Source organism: Bombina bombina, chromosome 2 (genome assembly GCF_027579735.1).
Source record: "Bombina bombina isolate aBomBom1 chromosome 2, aBomBom1.pri, whole genome shotgun sequence".
NCBI classification, from domain to species: Eukaryota; Metazoa; Chordata; class Amphibia; order Anura; family Bombinatoridae; genus Bombina; species Bombina bombina.
This window is the reverse complement of record NC_069500.1, coordinates 1,386,625,427-1,386,638,707: the sequence shown is the minus strand read 5'-3', so window position 1 is coordinate 1,386,638,707 and position 13,281 is coordinate 1,386,625,427. Positions and strand designations below refer to the sequence as shown.

Here is a 13,281-nt window from a genome sequence, read left to right as displayed (position 1 = left end):
CTTTTTACCAAGGTTAGTAGTAATACAATCAATATGTATCGCTGTGTCAGAGAATATATGTAATGATGCCAAGTTCTGTATATACATTGATACTGATGTATATACAGGTATTATCATCTGCTGCGCACTGTTGATAGTCTCACCTCTAGTGTTCTTCACAGCCGGTAGAATTATGAAGTCGTTGGGTGGGGGGCAGTGTAATACTTTGCATATTATAATATATTTTCAATTATTTATAAATGTCACTTTAAAACTATTTAAAGCACAAATTAATTGTATAATTTAAATTGAATTAATGATAATTTCTGCAACAAACATTGAAAAAAAAAAAGAGCCCATTTCTCCAACATTGGTGTGTCCGGTCCACGGCGTCATCCATTACTTGTGGGAATATTCTCTTCCGCAACAGGAAATGGCAAAGAGCACAACAAAAGCTGTCCATATAGCCCCTCCTCAGGCTCCGCCCCCTAGTCATTCTCTTTGCCGCTCTGAACAAGTAGCATCTCCACGGAGATGGTGAAGAGTATGTGGTGTTTAGTTGTAGTTTTTTATTCTTCTATCAAGAGTTTGTTATTTTAAAATAGTGCCGGTTTGTACTATTTACTCTAAAACAGAAAGGGATGAAGAGTTCTGTTTAAAAGAGGAGTATGATTTTAGCAGCAGTAACTAAAATCAATTGCTGTTCCCACGCAGGACTGTTGAGCCCAGAGAACTTCAGTTGGGGGGAACAGTTTGCATTTCTGCTCAAGGTATGACTAGTCCATTTCTAACAAGACTGTGTAATGCTAGAAGACTGTCATTTTCCCTCTTGGGGATCGGTAAGCCATTTTCTTAGACTCTTAACAGAATGCAGGCTTATTATGGGCTATACACTGGTTGACACTCTTGTGGGCTAAATCGATTGCTTTATTTAACTTTTTTATGAAGTTTGAAGTGATATTTCTAAACTTTTATTGTGGGGAACGTTTTTAGACGCCAGGCAGTCATTTAGACACCTTCCCAGTCAGGAAGGGCCTTTCTCTATAGTAGGCAGAGCCTCATTTTCGCGCCATAATTGCGCAGTTTCTTTTGGATGCAGTGCATGCAGCTGCATGTGAGAGGGCCTGGTGATCATTGAAAACGTTCCTAGAAGGCTTAAATTGGTATCGTATAACCCCCAGGGACAGGTGGAATCGCAGCAAACGCTGTGGCTGGGACTGTAGTGGGGTTAAAGTTGTTAATTGATTAAACGGCTCCGGTTTCCTCATTTAAGGGGTTAAAAGCTTGAAAATTGGGGTGCAATACTTTAAAAAGCATTAAGACTCTGTGGAGAAAATTTGGTAAAGATTGAATATTTCCTTCATAGTTTTTCACATATTCAGAAATAAAGTGTGCTCTGTTTAACATTTAAAGAGACAGTAACGGTTTTGTTTAAAAACGTTTTTTTTTTTGCATTATTAGCCTGTTTAAGCCTGTCTAACATGTCTGTACCTTCAGATAGAACATGTTCTGTATGTATGGAGGCCAAGGTGGTCCCCCCTTCAAATGTATGTGATAATTGTGCCATGGCGTCCAGACAAAGTAAGAACAGTACTGTCACATTTAATAAGGTTGCCCAAGATGATTCATCAAATGAAGGTAGTGGGGATAGTTCTTCATCCTCTCCTTCTGTGTCAATACCAGTTATGCCCGCGCAGGCGACCCCTAGTACATCTAGCGCGCCAATGCTTGTTACTATGCAACAATTAACGGCAGTAATGGATAATTCCATAGCTAATATTTCTTCTGTTAAGTGTGATCAGTCCACGGGTCATCATTACTTCTGGGATATTACTCCTCCCCAACAGGAAGTGCAAGAGGATTCACCCAGCAGAGCTGCATATAGCTCCTCCCCTCTACGTCACTCCCAGTCATTCTCTTGCACCCAACGACTAGATAGGATGTGTGAGAGGACTATGGTGATTATACTTAGTTTTATATCTTCAATCAAAAGTTTGTTATTTTAAAATAGCACCGGAGTGTGTTATTACCTCTCTGGCAGAGTTTGAAGAAGAATCTACCAGAGTTTTGCTATGATTTTAGCCGGAGTAGTTAAGATCATATTGCTGTTCTCGGCCATCTGAGGAGTGAGGTAAACTTCAGATCAGAGGACAGCGGGCAGATGAATCTGCATAGAGGTATGTAGCAGTTTTTATTTTCTGACAATGGAATTGATGAGAAAATCCTGCCATACCGATATAATGTCATGTATGTATACTTTACACTTCAGTATTCTGGGGAATGGTACTTCACTAGAATTACACTGTAAGAAATACATAAAGCTGTTTAATAACTAGAGATTATGTTTAACGTTTTTGCTGGAATGTAAAATCGTTTTCATTTGCTGAGGTACTGTGTGAATAAATGTTTGGGCACTATTTTTCCACTTGGCAGTTGCTTAATCTGTTTTTCTGACAGTTTCTGTTCTCCCTCACTGCTGTGTGTGAGGGGGAGGGGCCGTTTTTTGGCGCTTTTTCTATGCATCAAATATTTCAGTCAGCAACTCATTGTATTCCCTGCATGATCCGGTTCATCTCTACAGAGCTCAGGGGTCTTCAAACTTATTTTGAGGGAGGTAATTTCTCTCAGCAGAGCTGTGAGAATTATAGTTTGACTGAGATAAAAAACGTTTATTCTGTAATTTGTTTCCTGCTTTCAGAATTTGTTATCTTTGCTAATGGGATTAAACCTTTGCTAAAGTTGTGTTGTTTACAAGGATTGAGGCTATAACTGTTTCAATTTATTAATTTTCAACTGTCATAGATCTTCTGTGCTTCTTAAAGGCACAGTACATTTTAATATTATTCTAATTGAATTGTATTTCCAAGTTGCAAGTTTATTTGCTAGTGTGTTAAACATGTCTGATTCAGAGGATGATACCTGTGTCATTTGTTGCAATGCCAAAGTGGAGCCCAATAGAAATTTATGTACTAACTGTATTGATGCTACTTTAAATAAAAGTCAATCTGTACAAATTGAACAAATTTCACCAAACAACGAGGGGAGAGTTATGCCGACTAACTCGCCTCACGTGTCAGTACCTACATCTCCCGCTCAGAGGGAGGTGCGTGATATTGTAGCGCCGAGTACATCTGGGCGGCCATTACAAATCACATTACAGGATATGGCTACTGTTATGACTGAGGTTTTGGCTAAATTACCAGAACTAAGAGGTAAGCGTGATCACTCTGGGGTGAGAACAGAGTGCGCTGATAATATTAGGGCCATGTCAGACACTGCGTCACAGGTGGCAGAACATGAGGACGGAGAACTTCATTCTGTGGGTGACGGTTCTGATCCAAACAGACTGGATTCAGATATTTCAAATTTTAAATTTAAACTGGAAAACCTCCGTGTATTACTAGGGGAGGTGTTAGCGGCTCTGAATGATTGTAACACAGTTGCAATACCAGAGAAAATGTGTAGGTTGGATAAATATTTTGCGGTACCGACGAGTACTGAGGTTTTTCCTATACCTAAGAGACTTACTGAAATTGTTACTAAGGAGTGGGATAGACCCGGTGTGCCGTTCTCACCCCCTCCGATATTTAGAAAAATGTTTCCAATAGACGCCACCACAAGGGACTTATGGCAAACGGTCCCTAAGGTGGAGGGAGCAGTTTCTACCTTAGCTAAGCGTACCACTATCCCGGTGGAGGATAGCTGTGCTTTTTCAGATCCAATGGATAAAAAGTTAGAGGGTTACCTTAAGAAAATGTTTGTTCAACAAGGTTTTATATTGCAACCCCTTGCATGCATTGCGCCGATCACGGCTGCAGCGGCATTCTGGATTGAGTCTCTGGAAGAGAACATTGGTTCAGCTACTCTGGACGACATTACGGACAGGCTTAGAGTCCTTAAACTAGCTAATTCATTCATTTCGGAGGCCGTAGTACATCTTACTAAACTTACGGCGAAGAATTCAGGATTCGCCATTCAGGCACGCAGGGCGCTGTGGCTAAAATCCTGGTCAGCTGATGTTACTTCTAAGTCTAAATTGCTTAATATACCTTTCAAAGGGCAGACCTTATTCGGGCCCGGGTTGAAAGAGATTATCGCTGACATTACAGGAGGTAAAGGCCATGCCCTGCCTCAGGACAAAGCCAAAGCCAAGACTAGACAGTCTAATTTTCGTTCCTTTTGTAATTTCAAAGCAGGAGCAGCATCAACTTCCTCTGCACCAAAACAGGAAGGAGCTGTTGCTCGCTACAGACAAGGCTGGAAACCTAACCAGTCCTGGAACAAGGGCAAGCAGACTAGGAAACCTGCTGCTGCCCCTAAAACAGCATGAATTGAGGGCCCCCGATCCGGGATCGGATCTAGTGGGGGGCAGACTTTCTCTCTTCGCCCAGGCTTGGGCAAGAGATGTTCAGGATCCCTGGGCGCTAGAGATAATATCTCAGGGATACCTTCTGGACTTCAAATACTCTCCTCCAAGAGAGAGATCTCATCTGTCAAGATTGTCAACAATCCAGACAAAGAAAGAGGCGTTTCTACGCTGCGTACAAGAGCTCTTGTTAATGGGAGTAATCCATCCAGTTCCACGATCGGAACAGGGACAGGGGTTTTACTCAAATCTGTTTGTGGTTCCCAAAAAAGAGGGAACTTTCAGACCAATCCTGGACTTAAAGATCCTAAACAAATTCCTAAGAGTTCCATCGTTCAAGATGGAGACTATTCGGACAATTTTACCTATGATCCAAGAGGGTCAATACATGACCACTGTAGATTTAAAAGATGCTTACCTTCACATACCGATTCACAAAGATCATTATCGGTACCTAAGGTTTGCCTTCCTAGACAGGCATTACCAGTTTGTGGCTCTTCCATTCGGATTGGCTACAGCTCCAAGAATCTTCACAAAGGTTCTGGGTGCTCTTCTGGCGGTACTAAGACCGCGGGGAATCTCGGTAGCTCCATACCAAGACGACATTCTGATACAAGCTTCAAGCTTTCAAACTGCCAAGTCTCATACAGAGTTAGTGCTGGCATTTCTAAGGTCACATGGATGGAAGGTGAACGAAAAGAAAAGTTCACTCGTTCCACTCACAAGAGTTCCCTTCCTGGGGACTCTTATAGATTCTGTAGAAATGAAGATTTACCTGACAGAGGACAGGCTAACAAGACTTCAAAGTGCTTGCCGCACCCTTCATTCCATTCAACACCCGTCAGTGGCTCAATGCATGGAGGTAATCGGCTTAATGGTAGCGGCAATGGACATAGTACCCTTTGCACGCTTACACCTCAGACCACTGCAACTGTGCATGCTAAGTCAGTGGAATGGGGATTACTCAGACTTATCCCCTTCTCTGAATCTGGATCAAGAGACCAGAAATTCTCTTCTATGGTGGCTTTCTCGGCCACATCTGTCCAGGGGGATGCCATTCAGCAGACCAGACTGGACAATTGTAACAACAGACGCCAGCCTTCTAGGTTGGGGTGCCGTCTGGAATTCTCTGAAGGCTCAGGGACAATGGAGTCAAGAGGAGAGTCTCCTGCCAATAAACATTCTGGAATTGAGAGCAGTTCTCAATGCCCTCCTGGCTTGGCCCCAGTTGACAACTCGGGGGTTCATCAGGTTTCAGTCGGACAACATCACGACTGTAGCTTACATCAACCATCAGGGAGGGACAAGAAGCTCCCTAGCTATGATGGAAGTATCAAAGATAATTTGCTGGGCAGAGTCTCACTCTTGCCACCTGTCAGCAATCCACATCCCGGGAGTGGAGAACTGGGAGGCGGATTTCTTAAGTCGTCAGACTTTTCATCCGGGGGAGTGGGAACTTCATCCGGAGGTCTTTGCCCAAATACTTCGACGTTGGGGCAAACCAGAGATAGATCTCATGGCGTCTCGACAGAACGCCAAGCTTCCTCGTTACGGGTCCAGATCCAGGGATCCAGGAGCAGTCCTGATAGATGCTCTGACAGCACCTTGGGACTTCAGGATGGCTTACGTGTTTCCACCCTTCCCGTTGCTTCCTCGATTGATTGCCAGAATCAAACAAGAGAGAGCATCAGTGATTCTAATAGCACCTGCGTGGCCACGCAGGACTTGGTATGCAGACCTGGTGGACATGTCATCCTGTCCACCTTGGTCTCTACCTCTGAAACAGGACCTTCTGATACAGGGTCCCTTCAAACATCAAAATCTAACTTCTCTGAAGCTGACTGCTTGGAAATTGAACGCTTGATTTTATCAAGACGTGGATTTTCTGAGTCAGTTATTGATACCTTAATACAGGCTAGGAAACCTGTTACCAGAAAGATTTACCATAAGATATGGCGTAAATACCTATATTGGTGTGAATCCAAAGGTTACTCTTGGAGTAAGGTTAGGATTCCTAGGATATTGTCTTTTCTACAAGAAGGTTTAGAAAAGGGTTTATCTGCTAGTTCATTAAAGGGACAGATCTCAGCTCTGTCCATTCTGTTACACAAACGTCTGTCAGAAGTTCCTGACGTCCAGGCTTTTTGTCAGGCTTTGGCCAGAATTAAGCCTGTGTTTAAAACTGTTGCTCCACCATGGAGTTTAAACCTTGTTCTTAATGTTTTACAGGGCGTTCCGTTTGAACCCCTTCATTCCATTGATATAAAGTTGTTATCTTGGAAAGTTCTATTTTTAATGGCTATTTCCTCGGCTCGAAGAGTCTCTGAATTATCAGCCTTACATTGTGATTCTCCTTATTTGATTTTTCATTCGGATAAGGTAGTCCTGCGTACTAAACCTGGGTTCTTACCTAAGGTAGTTACTAACAGGAATATCAATCAAGAGATTGTTGTTCCTTCTTTATGCCCAAATCCTTCTTCAAAGAAGGAACGTCTACTGCACAACCTGGATGTAGTCCGTGCTCTAAAATTTTACTTACAGGCAACTAAGGAATTTCGACAAACGTCTTCTCTGTTTGTCATTTACTCTGGGCAGAGGAGAGGTCAAAAAGCTTCCGCTACCTCTCTTTCTTTTTGGCTTCGTAGCATAATTCGTTTAGCTTATGAGACTGCTGGACAGCAGCCTCCTGAAAGAATTACAGCTCATTCTACTAGAGCTGTGGCTTCCACTTGGGCCTTCAAGAATGAGGCCTCTGTTGAACAGATTTGCAAGGCTGCAACTTGGTCTTCGCTTCATACTTTTTCCAAATTTTACAAATTTGACACTTTTGCTTCTTCGGAGGCTATTTTTGGGAGAAAGGTTCTTCAGGCAGTGGTTCCTTCTGTATAAAGAGCCTGCCTATCCCTCCCGTCATCCGTGTACTTTTGCTTTGGTATTGGTATCCCAGAAGTAATGATGACCCGTGGACTGATCACACTTAACAGAAGAAAACATAATTTATGCTTACCTGATAAATTCCTTTCTTCTGTAGTGTGATCAGTCCACGGCCCGCCCTGTTTTTAAGGCAGGTAAATATTTTTTAATTTATACTCCAGTCACCACTTCACCCTTGGCTTTTCCTTTCTCGTTGGTCCTTGGTCGAATGACTGGGAGTGACGTAGAGGGGAGGAGCTATATGCAGCTCTGCTGGGTGAATCCTCTTGCACTTCCTGTTGGGGAGGAGTAATATCCCAGAAGTAATGATGACCCGTGGACTGATCACACTACAGAAGAAAGGAATTTATCAGGTAAGCATAAATTATGTTTTTATCCAAAATGCCAGCATTTCAAAGAAAGCGTGATTGCTCAGTTTTAAATACAGTGGAGCAAGAAGGCGCAGACGATAATTTATCTGTCATACCCTCACACCAGTCAGAAGTGGCAGTGAGGGAGGGTTTGTCGGAGGGAGAACTTTCTGATTCAGGAAGAATTTCTCAACAGGCAGAACCTGATGTTGTGACGTTTAAATTTAAGTTAGAGCATCTCTGCGCATTACTTAAGGAGGTGCTAACTAAACTGGATGATTGTGACTCTTTGGTCATTCCAGAAAAATTGTGCAAGATGGACAAATTCCTTGAGGTCCCGGTGCACCCCGATGCCTTTCCGATACCTAAAAGGGTGGCGGACATAGTGAATAAGGAGTGGGAGAAACCAGGCATACCTTTTGTCCCACCTCCTATATTTAAGAAATTGTTCCCCATGGTCGATCCAAGGAAGGACACATGGCAAACAGTCCCTAAGGTTGAGGGGTCAGTTTCTACGCTAGCCAAACGCTATTCCCATTGAGGACAATTGTGCTTTCAAAGATCCTATGGATAAAAAATTGGAGGGTTTGCTTAAAAAGATTTTTGTTCAGCAAGGTTACCTCCTCCAACCAATTTCGTGCATTATTCCTGTCACTACGGTGGCGTGTTTCTGGTTCGATGAACTAGAAAAGTCGCTGAATAAGGAGACTCCATACGAGGAAGTCATGGACAGAATTCACACACTTAAAGGGACACTAAACCCATTTTTTTCCCTTAATGATTTAGATAGAACATACAATTTTAAGCAATTTTCTAATTTACTCCTATTGTCAATTTTTCTTTGTTCTCTTGCTATCTTTATTTAAAAAGCAGTAATGTAGAACTTAAGAGCCGGTCCATTTTTTATTGAGAACCTGGGTTATGCTTGCTAATTGGTTTGCTAACTGTATCCACCAATAAGCAAGCAATATTCATGATGCTGATCCTAAAATGGGCCGGCTACTAAGCTTTAAATTACTACTTTTTAAATATAGATAGCAAGAGAACAAATACAATTTGATAGTAAGAGTAAATTATAAAGTTGATTAAAACTGCATGATCTATCTGAATCATTAAAGAAAAAATGTGGGTTTAGTGTCCCTTTAAGTTGGCTAATTCCTTTATTTTAGATGCCGCTTTGCAATTAGAGAGATTAGTGGCGAAAAATTCAGGGTTTGCAATTGTGGCGCGCAGAGCGCTCTGGCTAAAGTCTTGGTCGGCGGACGTATCTTCCAAGACAAAATTGCTTAATATTCCTTTCAAAGGTAAGACCCTTTTTGGGCCAGAATTGAAGGAAATTATTTCAGACATCACTGGGGGGAAGGGACATGCCCTCCCACAGGATAGGCCTTTTAAGGCTAAGAATAAGTCCAATTTTCGTTCCTTTCGTAACTTCAGGAACGGACCGTCTCCTAACTCTGCGGCCTCTAGACAAGAGGGTAACACTTCCCAGGCCAAGCCAGCTTGGAAACCAATGCAAGGCTGGAACAAGGGTAAACAGGCCAAGAAGCCTGCTGCTGCTACCAAGACAGCATGAAGGGGTAGCCCCCGATCCGGGACCGGATCTAGTAGGGGGCAGACTCTCTCTCTTTGCTCAGGCTTGGGCAAGAGATGTTCCGGATCCCTGGGCACTAGAAATAGTCTCTCAGGGTTATCTTCTAGAATTCAAGGAACTTCCTCCAAGAGGAAGGTTCCACATGTCTCGCTTATCTTCAGACCAGATAAAGAGACAGGCATTCTTACATTGCGTAGGAGACCTGTTAAAAATGGGAGTGATACACCCAGTTCCAACAGCGGAACAAGGTCAGGGGTTTTACTCAAACCTGTTTGTAGTTCCCAAAAAAGAGGGAACTTTCAGACCAATTCTGGATTTAAAAATTCTAAACAAATTCCTCAGGGTTCCATCGTTCAAAATGGAAACCATTCAAACTATTTTACCTACAATCCAGGAGGGTCAATATATGACTACCGTGGATTTAAAGGATGCGTACCTACATATTCCTATCCACAAAGATCATCATCAGTTCCTAAGGTTCGCCTTTCTGGACAAACATTACCAGTTCGTGGCTCTTCCATTCGGCTTAGCCACTGCTCCCAGAATTTCACAAAGGTGCTAGGGTCCCTTCTAGCGGTTCTAAGACCGAGGGGCATTGCAGTGGCACCTTATCTAGACGACATTCTAATTCAAGCGTCGTCTCTTTCCAAGGCAAAGGCTCATACAGACATTGTTCTAGCCTTTCTCAGATCTCACGGGTGGAAGGTGAACGTAGAAAAGAGTTCCCTGTCTCCGTCAACAAGAGTTCCCTTTTTGGGAACAATAATAGATTCTTTAGAAATGAAGATCTTCCTGACAGAGGTCAGAAAGTCAAAGCTTCTAAACGCTTGTCAAGTTCTTCACTCTATTCTGCAGCCTTCCATAGCTCAGTGCATGGAAGTAGTAGGTTTGATGGTTGCAGCAATGGACATAGTTCCTTTTGCTCAAATTCATCCATTACAACTGTGCATGCTCAATCAGTGGAATGGGGACTATGCAGACTTGTCTCCCCAGATTCAAGTAGACCAGGTAACCAGAGACTCACTCCGTTGGTGGTTGACCCAGGATCACCTGTCTCAGGGAATGAGTTTCCACAGACCAGAGTGGGTCATTGTCACGACCGATGCCAGTCTATTAGGCTGGGACGCGGTCTGGGACTCCCGGAAAGCTCAGGGTCTATGGTCTCGGGAAGAGTCCCTTCTCCCGATAAACATCCTGGAACTGAGAGCGATTTTCAATGCGCTCCATGCTGGGCCTCAACTTGCAAGAGCCGGATTCATAAGATTCCAGTCGGACAACATGACGACTGTAGCTTACATCAATCATCAGGGAGGAACAAAGAGTTCCTTGGTGATGAGAGAGGTATCCAAGATCATCAAATGGGCGGAGGATCACTCCTGCCACCTATCTGCAATTCACATCCCAGGAGTAGACAACTGGGAGGCGGATTACTTGAGTCGTCAGACTTTCCATCCGGGGGAGTGGGAACTCCACCCGGAGGTCTTTGCCCAGTTAACTCAATTATGGGGCATTCCAGACATGGATCTGATGGCGTCCCATCAGAATTTCAAGGTTCCTTGTTACGGGTCCAGATCCAGGGATCCCAAGGCGACTCTAGTGGATGCATTAGTGGCGCCTTGGTCGTTCAACCTAGCTTATGTGTTTCCACCGTTTCCTCTCCTTCCCAGGCTCGTAGCCAGGATCAAACAGGAGAAGGCCTCGGTGATTCTGATAGCTCCTGCGTGGCCACGCAGGACTTGGTATGCAGACCTGGTGAATGTCATCGGCTCCACCATGGAAGCTACCTTTGAGACAGGATCTTCTAGTACAAGGTCCATTCGAACATCCAAATCTAGTTTCTCTGCAGCTGACTGCTTGGAAATTGAACGCTTGATTTTATCCAAGCGTGGGTTTTCAAATTCAGTGATAGATACTCTGGTTCAAGCCAGAAAACCTGTGACTAGAAAGATTTACCATAAAATATGGAAAAAATATATCTGTTGGTGTGAATCCAAGGGATTCTCCTGGAGTAAGATTAAAATTCCTAAGATTCTTTCCTTTCTCCAAGAGGGTTTGGATAAAGGGTTGTCAGCGAGTTCTCTAAAAGGACAGATTTCTGCTTTATCTGTTTTGTTACACAAACGCATGTTAGCTGTGCCAGATGTACAAGCTTTTGTACAGGCTTTGGTCAGAATCAAGCCTGTTTACAGACCCATGACTCCTCCTTGGAGTCTAAATTTAGTTCTTTCAGTTCTTCAAGGGGTTCCGTTTGAACCTTTACATTCCATAGATATCAAGTTACTATCTTGGAAAGTTCTGTTTTTGGTTGCTATTTCATCTGCTAGAAGAGTTTCTGAATTATCTGCTTTGCAGTGTGATCCACCCTATCTGGTGTTCCATTCAGATAAGGTCTTTTTGCATACCAAGCCTGGTTTTCTTCCAAAAGTTGTTTCCAACAAGAATATTAACCAGGAAATAGTTGTTCCTTCTCTGTGTCCGAAACCAGTTTCAAAAAAGGAACGTTTGTTACACAATTTAGATGTAGTTCTTACTTTAAAGTTCTATTTAGAAGCAACAAAGGATTTTAGACAAACCTCATCTTTGTTTTTCGTTTACTCTGGTAAGAGGAGAGGACAAAAAGCTACTGCTACCTCTCTTTCTTTCTGGCTGAAAAGCATTATCCGATTGGCTTATGAGACTGCCGGACGGCAGCCTCCTGAAAGAATCACAGCTCACTCTACTAGGGCTGTGGCTTCCTCATGGGCCTTCAAGAACAAGGCTTCTGTTGATCAGATATGTAAGGCAGCGACTTGGTCTTCTCTGCACACTTTTGCCAAATTCTACAAATTTGATACTTATGCTTCTTCGGAGGCTATTTTTGGGAGAAAGGTTTTGCACGCCGTGGTGCCTTCCGTTTAGGTAACCTGATTTGCGCCCTCCCTTCATCCGTGTCCTAAAGCTTTGGTATTGGTTCCCACAAGTAATGGATGACGCCGTGGACCAGACACACCAATGTTGGAGAAAACAGAATTTATGCTTACCTGATAAATTACTTTCTCCAACGATGTGTCCGGTCCACGGCCCGCCCTGGTTTTTTAATCAGGTTTGGAAAATTTCTTTCTCTATACACTACAGTCACCACGGCACCCTATAGTTTCTCCTTTTTTTCTCCTAACCGTCGGTCGAATGACTGGGGGGCGGAGCCTGAGGAGGGGCTATATGGACAGCTTTTGCTGTGCTCTTTGCCATTTCCTGTTGGGGAAGAGAATATTCCCACAAGTAATGGATGACGCCGTGGACCGGACACACCGTTGGAGAAAGTAATTTATCAGGTAAGCATAAATTCTGTTTTTAGCTTAAGTTTTAGCCTAGTGGTCAGTAAAATCAGCTGTTTTCTGCACTCTTTGAATAGGTCCTGCTTCTTATCGTCACTCTGTTTTATAATCCTGCCCACCTTATACAAGATGCTGTGTTTTATTTTACACGGCATTACATTTTGCAGCCAATCAGAAGGTGCATCTGCTGAGAAGTGCAATCCTGTACCAGGTATTTGCAGCTTTTCATTGGCTTTTGGAATCACAATTATGTAGAGCAAGAAAATAAAATGGTATGTGGGCAGCTGAATCTGTTTTGTAAAAAAAAAAAAAAAAAAAAAAAAAGGTACAAAATGTTTTTGTTTTCTCCAACATAGGTGTGTCCGGTCCACGGCGTCATCCTTACTTGTGGGATATTCTCTTCCCCAACAGGAAATGGCAAAGAGCCCAGCAAAGCTGGTCACATGATCCCTCCTAGGCTCCGCCTACCCCAGTCATTCTCTTTGCCGTTGTACAGGCAACATCTCCACGGAGATGGCTTAGAGTTTTTTAGTGTTTAACTGTAGTTTTTCATTATTCAATCAAGAGTTTGTTATTTTCAAATAGTGCTGGTACGTACTATTTACTCAGAAACAGAAAAGAGATGAAGAATTCTGTTTGTATGAGGAAAATGATTTTAGCAACCGTAACTAAAATCCATGGCTGTTCCACACAGGACTGTTGAGAGCATTAACTTCAGTTGGGGGAACAGTTTGCAGTCCTTTG

General features: G+C 43.1%; 1 protein-coding gene across 1 annotated transcript in view; it reads left to right on the top strand.

The window, feature by feature from the left end:
- The window catches only part of LOC128650395 (solute carrier family 4 member 11), a 541,036-nt gene that overhangs the window by 443,033 nt on the left and 84,722 nt on the right, over positions 1-13,281 (top strand). The window lies entirely within an intron of this gene.